A 9271-nucleotide genomic window follows, 5' to 3' on the forward strand; every position below is an offset into this window, starting at 1 on the left:
GAAACAATTTCCAGTGATATCTCTCCGAAACCATGATTGGAAGAAACTCTTTCCAGATATAAAATCTTACAGGGATTTGGGGCATCGAAACGAAAAAATTGCGTAAAAAAATAATTTTTGATTTATCGAACTTAAAACAATATTTTTGTAACTAGTGCCTGTAGGGCTTTATTCTGGGCGATTTTGAAGAAATTCGATTTTTTCGCTATTTCCAAGTCTAGTTGATATTTAGGCGAAGTTGCTCTTAAGCAGTTTTGAAATTAAAGCCTGAAAAAAAATTCAACGGGATTCGAGCCCATGACCTCACAGAGTTCTTCCAGAAATTCGTACCCAGGCTCTCCCTGCTATCGGATCAAAATGTACGACTTTCAAGTCCCCCGTGAAACCTGCTAAACATGGGCTGAAAGAATCTTTGACAAAAACAGTACTTAGCGGGGAAGGAAGGGGAAAAATTTTTAATCCAGGTTTAATAAATAAATTAATTAAAATGGAGCGAGTGAGCGCCATCCCACTACTTGCACCACACAAGCCAGTTTAATTTAACAGGGCTGTCAAAATAAGCTGGCAGCCGGCGCATTCAACTGGCTATTTCGAAAACTGCGCCGCCTACTCCGAATGCTAGTAGGTTAGTCCTCACCCAGATATTGGAGAAATAAAATGGAATAAAATAGCTTAGTTATTAATTTGTCTGAACCCAAATTGGATCCGAGAGAATAAAGCATTTGCTAAAAAAAAAGACGAATGGAAACTGATTTAATTAGCTGTAAAATGTTCTACACCTCAGTGCATCAATTTTTGAAGCGAAGAAAACACAGAATAAAGTATCTTAGAATAGTCCGGTAAAAGAAGACTTTTCGTTCTGTATAAAAGGCGCTACAATAAATGGGACTGTAGAGGTTTTTTCCCAGCTAAGTGCTACTTAATGAGAGAAGTAGATTTATTTACACAATTATTAGCATCTACGGCCGTCGGCGGTGTGAAACTGGCTGACAACCGCCATAAAACTGCAGAATTACTTCAGCCTACACTTTCCCTTACTTTAATGGAAATAAACATACCCCGTTGTATTTTCTGAAGCGATGAAGTAATTTTCTAAATTTATAAACACACAATTAGCATGATGCAATACAAACATCAGGGTAAACGCAGAATATTCCATTTAGAAGCGAAGTTCCGACGAGATGCATATCAGATAACGCGTGAGTGTCAAATACGTTCGCTTAAAACAAAAACGCCTAATATTCCCAACTTAAGATTAAAATATGAAAGAAACTTGAAATAAACTTTTTTCAAATTTAACTTTATGTAAGATAAAGCCAAAAAAGCGCAAAAATATCAAACATTTTAAAGCCGTGGATTTCTTGCATGCATGATTGCCAAATTTATCGGCTAGACAAAACGTCGCTTTTGTTAATTAGGAAAATGTTAATTTATTTTGCTAGGCTCTTGATGGGATTTTATTCTCACTGGGTTTTTAAGTTTTTAAAAAGACAATTTGATAATAGTACATTTTAGGAAATAAGTCCAAAAAGGAAAAGATCAAAAAGTTTTTATTGCCTCCTTATGCACAAAATACAAATACAATACAGTAGATATCTACAATGTGCAGAGTAACGGTGCAAGCGTGGTTTACATTGTATCAAATAAAAAGAAATGACGAAAAAAAGGAAACATCAAGAACAAAACAGTGGTAAGGCAGGCGAAACTTAAACTTACATGAAATATTTCCACTTATCACTGAAATCTTTTTGAGAGCGATTTGCTTGAATGAGTCAATCCTCACTAACCTTTTTGCTGTGTCATTTATATAAAGACTGGATTTGAGAATAACTAATTAAGTGGGAAAATCAGTTACAAATGTACACAATGATTGCTGAAAGTAGTCCCACATTGCATCTCGGAGAATTATTTTTCAAAACTTTTCCCAATGAGAGGGGGAGGCACACTCTCCCCATACGATGGGCAGTGCGCGTCTTGCTCAGCCGCTCAGCGGCATGTTTTTCACGCAAACCTTAGCCAACTACTTTTTGAATGGAACCCGCTACGCAGAAATCAACTGACAACCCCGTGGGACTCAGTTGTTGATGTTGTTAATTATTTAAACAGGCTTAGTCATTACATCAGCAAAACATCTTGACACTACATGTGTAAGTTCACTTGACATGTGTAAACAGTACCGAGCTCAGAGAGTTAAAACTCACATGGGACAATGCACAAAATAGGGCTAAATTGAGAGATTTTTGTTGTGTTATGTCTCATTGGGACTAAGAGCTAAATAAATAATTATTATTAGAGGATAAAGTAAGTAAGTAAACAGTATTCTGCCATACATTTCCCACTTAAAAATTGTAACGGCTTGTCTACTTTCTCACTGGTAGCAACTCCCAGATACTGACATTTAAAAACAACATTCCAACCGAATGGAATAAAACTAAGCATAAGACCACAAGTACGCATTGCGGACCTATTTTGTATATTTTGTTTGTGCGAATATTTATTTATTTTAAAGGATTTTACTTTATCACATAACTAGCAAAGTCGCCCTATCAAATTTACACTTGGTCATTTCATGTTTAATGTATACCCTTATACATATTTTGCAAATGACAATCTCGCACTAAGTTTAGCCACTCACCGAAGTTTCAGACTCTAAAGTACAGGTTTTCCTTATGAAATTCGTCTCCAAAGAAACCCACAATTTGACATCGTTTCAAACAGTACTCAATAGCCAGGCCGCGTTGTCAGTTGCAGGTGCTTCTTCTTCCTGCCAATTTCGAGTTGGACGGAGTGACGTCACATAAACACGCCCTTGCTGCCAAGTATAGTTTTAAAATGGCGGCGTCCGAGGTCGAATTTTGAGCTTCTTCCGAGACGAATCTTTTCAGGATAGCAGGCACTTTAGAGGGTGAAACTTCGGTGAGTGGAAAACCCTAATGTTTACTTGCTATAGGTGGAGACAGAAAAGTAAGCTTTTTGGAGTTGTCGATTCCTTTAAGGTGGCTCTAAGCCCTATTTACCGAATTTATTTAAGCTCTGGAAAAAGTTGTATCTTCACATGGTTATTAAAAGTCGATAAAGAAAAATGGGTTTCACCGGGTCGTTGTTAAATTGTAAGCACCTAAAGTTCCAATTAAGGGTGTTAGTAACAGGTTGTTTAGTTGCTATGATAATATCTCATTATATATCTCATTATATCACGAAAATGACCAAAACTTGCCCACCAATGATTGGGCGTTTGTGTAATACCAATATTGCAACATCAGTTGATAAAGAGTGTTAGGATTGACCCGTTCAGTACAACTGTTGGAAAGTGTTGGGAACTGTTCCTGTCTCCGTGAATTATTCAGACTGATACTCATTCATTTTCGTAAGTATTTTGAGATGTAGTTTTTCTGTGAACGAAATTTCTGTTGGTTGGTACAACAAAAGGCCCCATGGCCTAAAATCTAATTTATTACATGGTTACACTTACAGAACGGTTAAATATAAATTACTGGAAAATAAATCAGCGCCTAAGTCTTGAATTTTGTTTGAAGATGCGTCCCTAAAAGGGTAAACAAAACGTGAACTGCGCCAGAATATGTATAGATACATTGAGATGGAGTAATCTGTGTGTTATGAGAAAGGAAACGAGACTATGCAACTGGATTGTTGCTGGTAACATGCCTCTTCCTCCGCTTGCACAATGTTTGTAATCATTAGTGGTAGTTAATAATTTGATTTATAATATTTTCAAGGAATTGTGTTTGTTTTGGTTGATCAGTTCGATTTTATCAAATCTGCACAAGGTAAGCGCCTTAGGTCATGCGCTTGCTGTATCCTACGTAGAAGAAGCCCTACTAAGCAATTTCTCTTTCTTTGTTTTTTCTTTAGCGGGTTCTATGCCGTGAAAAAAAGGTTTAGATACATTACAAATCTTTGGGACGTTGGAAGAGGAATGCTCTATTCGTAGATGTTTAATTAGGCTTAAAAGAAACCTCCCATGTCTTCAATTTAATATTCTCTTGCAAAGATTGTGCGATCGCTGATGAATCTTCCCGTGGGATCAAACGCACTTTTAATTGCATTTGACTTTTATCAATTTAACGCGTATTACGGTCTCTTTAAGTATTTCACTACTTATGTCTGCTTATGTCCATATAATTCCGGAGCATTCTCGACAGTTAGGTCAAACATACAGTCCCTTCAGTTTTGTCAGAGGGCGAAGTACATCCGTAGTGATATTTTGAATATTGTTTGAGGCCAGGTACCTGAGGACAAGTGAACAACAGTTGACAAGGAGAAAACGTATTTTATTATTCCCCAGAAACAACGTATTGAATGTAACGAGAGGTAAGATGGTTCGGTGAGAGAATCTCACTAGAATGGATTAATGTAACGTAGCAAATATTATGGTCATACGTTATCATATCTTTTTATTTACACTTTTGGCATGTAATTCAACGTGTCCAAATTTCTCGACATCACTTAAAATGAAAGCTATATAAAAGATGTCTACGTTTATCATATAACAAACTCGGTACAGGGAGCAGTATGGCTCCCAAATGGGATTAGAGCCCATGATCTAAGATGATGTACCAATATAGCTCGGGCTCTCTAACCCGCACTTAACACCAGAGGGGCTCATGACTGCAAGGTAGATGTATGACACAGGCCTTGAATACTTTTAGACCTTTTTGTCCGATGTTCGAGTGCCGTATAAACATCTCATCTTTTATATTTATACACCGACGGTAAAAATTTACCAGCCCTTATACGTAAAAAATATCTTAAAAACAAAAGAAAATGAGTAAGAACTTAAATTCAGAAACGATAAGGGCAGTTTTAAACCATACATAAACGTTGCTTTTTTTGTGATGTGTGTAACAGTTTGCTGTTTTGCGCCTAACAAACCATGTGATTGATTGATTGATTGATTGATTGTGTGAGTGAGTGAGTGTGTGAGTGAGTGTGTGTGTCTGAGTGGTGTCTGAGTGAGAGAGTGAGTGAGTGATGTCATCTACTGACTAACTTCAAGTATTCGTATCCTTTGACAACTCATTTTTCCTTGTTTGTTTGTTTGTTTGTTTGTTTGTCTCATGCAGTGGCCTGGGGAGGCAGCGTGACATGGCCGAGTGGTTTAGGGCGCTGGATTTCAAATCTGGAGGTCCCTGGCTCAAATCTATCTGGATTTGTTGTCGTTAGCCCCGAGTTCAACTCCTCGACCGCGTTGTGTAAATAGCCAACTGGTCAGCCTTCCATCGGTTGGTATTCTTAATAGTTTATGTTCTATTTGCGATATTTGATTATTTATTTACAGTGTCCCCAATTAGCACAACAGTGCTAAGTACATTCGACAGTTAAATAAAGTTATTATTATTATTATTACTTTTATTATTATTATTACTATTATTATTATCGTCCTCACGTAATGTTTGCTCAGAGTCCTTAGGGCCGAGACCAAACCATGGTCCTGGGGCACTAGCTAGGGGATAGGCAGTTTTTAGCTTGATAGCACCCTCCTTAAAATGTGTGCTGTACCTAGCAAGGTTATCTTTTGTAGTTCACTGATGCTTAATTGGACGGGAATTCTTCCAAGATAAGTTTCTAGTCCCTTTTTGATAGCTCCAAGTGCTCCAATGATAACTGGTATCGTTTTCGGCTTGTTTCGATTTCCAAGTCCTTATATTTGGATAGTTTTTATTATTATTATTGTTATTATCATTATCATTATTATTATTATTATTATTATTATTATTATTAATGTTTCTCAGTTTGTGACTTACAGCCAATGGACTTGCGTAAGAGGGGCACTTACATCTGCAGTGATGTTTTGCACATTGTTTGAATTCAGGTTCCTGAAAAGAAATATATTTCAAGACATTCTCCGAAATAGATGTAAAAGAACCGTTTAATGTGTGTTAGCGTGTTATTGCAAGCTACAGTTATCTACAGTTATGTCCAGAAGCAAAGCTTCGCTCACTTGGCACGTAGAGAAATAAGATTTAAAGTAATGTGAAAATCTCGCTCATTTTGGTAGTTTCTAATCTAAAAACATTACTATTAATTAGTATTCAAAGCTAGAAATACACTAAAGAATTAATTGTAGGCCAATTTTTTAAGATAGACTTTCCTTGGTGGGAGGCGCGGTGACCTGATGGCTAGCGCGCAGGTCCGAAGAGTGGTCCACGGTCATTGCTTTTTTTTCTTGCTCAGGACACTTCACACAGCTGCATAAATGGGTACCGGCCAATTGAATACTGGAGTATAACCCTGCTGTGGACTAGCATCCCGTTAAGAGGGAGTATGAAATACTCGTGAAAGTTCCGACTGTATGCATGGTATACTGGCCTGACGCATCCCTTACCGCCTTCCGTAACGTAGCTACTTAGAGGCTCACAACAATTTCCTTAAAAAAATGATTTATCACCTGGGTCCTATTCTTTTTTTCCGTTGGGAAAAAAATCATCTTAGTGTTATTTTACTGCAAGGTTTTTTTATTATTCAAAATCTTTCACACTGATTGGTAAATGGTATTAGAAAATAGTCCTAAGAAAATACACGTGCTGATCGGTTAAAAGTCGTGTTTCTATTAACAATATTCAACTATCACCCGATAGAAATCGAGAGCGAATAATCTAATTAATTGTTTTAGTATAAATCTAGCAGCCGTTCAAAACCTTACCTAAATCCTCTTCACAGACACTTCGAAAACGCCAAGAAGCGGCCGTCATTTTGTTAACAAGCGCACACTGCTTCGCTACTCACTATCTATCACAGAATAGATAGTGAGTAGCGTAGCCAAACAGAGAAAGGTATTCGTGATAGAACGCTAGTAGATTTACACTAAAACTCGCTAGAAACAAAGAACTAGCACGAGCTGTTGACGTAATGATGGCGCGTGCAAAGAGAATTTACACTTAGATAATCAAAGTTAACAAACTGTTTTTCTTTTTTTCGTCGCAGCGTTTTCTAAAAGAAATAGAAAACATGTTCTCCGTGTTTCTATCGAGTTATAGAAAGTTTGGGAGAACTCGAAAAAGCTGTGGAAACACTCGCCGGCGGCTCGTATTGCCACAGCCTTTCTCGTTCTACCAAACTTCCACTCGTGTTTCTATTAAACAATTAGATTATGAGCTCGAGATTTCTATTTAAACAATAGAGTGTTTCTGTCGAGGAACTACCGGCTGATAGTTGCCCCGTGGAAATTTGATGTTCTTAAATCAAATATGCTAGTTTTAAGAACATCAAATTTCAAAGGTGCAACTATCAGACCGATAGTTCCGAGACCTAAACACTCCATTGTCTTTACTGTTCACCACTAAATTTTCTTCCCCGCACCAGTTGAAAAATTATTTAGTCATTTTCAACTTTTTAGATGAAAGCCGTGAAAGCCAAATGTAACCTTGAAAAAGAAAATAGTCAGAAACCCACTGAATAAAATTTGAATTGTTTATTGTCTATTAGCCCACTTCTTTAGAGAAAGATTTTCATGGACGAGTACTACCCATCAGGGTATTTTCCTCGGACGGGTACTATGGGCTGATAGTGGGCGCTTTCCATTCGACCAAAAATTCAGGTGTGAATTTCCGGAAATTTCCATGGGCGAATGGTACAGACTTTTCCAGAGTGGAAAACGACAAACCGCACAGTTTTGTTCACTTGCAATTTTTCAATGACTTTGAGGTTTAAATCGCAAATATAGAAGCAAACAAAACACTGATATGTCGACATCGTGACTTTTTATAGACCACAACGGGGACCTTATACAAACCACAACGACAGCGAAAAAGTCGCAAAACAAAGGGTTTACTGAGTCGTGCAATGGTTCTGCGCGCGTTATACATCTTTGTATATTTCCTAGCAAACCTACGCAAAACAAACCAGTACACCACAAGGGCATTATTTTTATAAACGCTTTCTTCACGAATTTAGCTGCAGCTAGTATTTATTGGCATATAAGTGGAAAGATTCTAAAGTACTGTATTTCCATTTTCGAATACGCGTCGCCGTCATCCTCGCGGGAGACGTCTAACTCGCTGTGATATATAGCGGCCAAAAAAACAAGCGCTGAATAGAAAATTGGAAATTTGCAAAATTTCCGAAAAAAAGAGGACGACTTCGTGAGGTATACCCAAATTTCGAACACATTTTCCTGGAAATTTCCGTTCCATTTGATTTTCATCCCGGAATTTCCAGAATTTTCGGTTGAATGGTTCGCTTTTCAGAAATTCAACAATTTCCGAATTTTCTGAAGCCTTTCCCTGGAAATTTCCCTACCATTTGACCACGTTTCGAAAATTTCAGAATTTTTGGTCGAATGGAAAGCGCCCAGTGTCTCTCCGCGGATGAACACTATCGCGTCACGTGATTAATTTAAACCAATAAGAATCGGAGAAAATATAGTGGTGAACTATCACGCATAGAAATCGAGAGCGAATAATCTAATCGTTTTAGTATAAATTTACTAGTCGTTCAAAACTTTATCTAAATCCATTTCATAGACACTTCGAAAACACCAAGAAGCGGCCGTCATTTTGTTAACAAGCGCACACTGCTACGTTACTCACTATCTATCACAGAATAGATCATAGTGAGTAGCGTAGCCAATCAGAGAACAGCATTCGTGATAGAACGCTAGTAGATTTATACTAAAACTCGATAGAAACACGGTACATGTTTTCTAGTTTTTTTCTAGGTTAGATCGTGGTAAAATCGAAGAAACCATTACGTTTCTACTTAGAATTCGTATGTAAGGCCAGTAATGGTAGGCTGCAATAATTTCTTGCGAGAAGCTACGCGCCTTACTTGTAACTTACAGTTCCATTAAATTCGTTAGACCAGTAAACACTCCGTCAGGTACGATTGAGATAGCGTTGGAAGAAATATCCCTGGTGAAATGATAGAAACAGTCACTCAGTACCTATATATTTGAGTTTAGCTGAATTATTCGGGAGGTATTACCAAGAGATTAAGGCTTCAGAGAAACAATGTCACTTCGTCTGTAATCCCACGAACTCTAAGTAACGGCTGGTCATTCGTACAGCTGGAATAGTTAACCTTTCGATCTCATATTTAGTGCAAGTATTCCTATATGACTGGTACTGAAACTACAAATTTGTGTTTGGTTTGGATGAATAATAGCCAAGAAATAAGCAATTATGTCTAACATTTATGTCTACAAAATAGAGCAGCCGGTGTTTTGACCTACTCAAAATATGACATAGATGCTGGTCACCTTTTCAAACTTCTCGGGTGGAAAAATTTAGCAAGCCAGCAGCAAATGCAAAGA

This window comes from Orbicella faveolata, unplaced genomic scaffold (genome assembly GCF_042242905.1).
Source record: "Orbicella faveolata isolate gen_17 unplaced genomic scaffold, um_ofav_v1 contig_25, whole genome shotgun sequence".
Taxonomy (NCBI): domain Eukaryota; kingdom Metazoa; phylum Cnidaria; class Anthozoa; order Scleractinia; family Merulinidae; genus Orbicella; species Orbicella faveolata.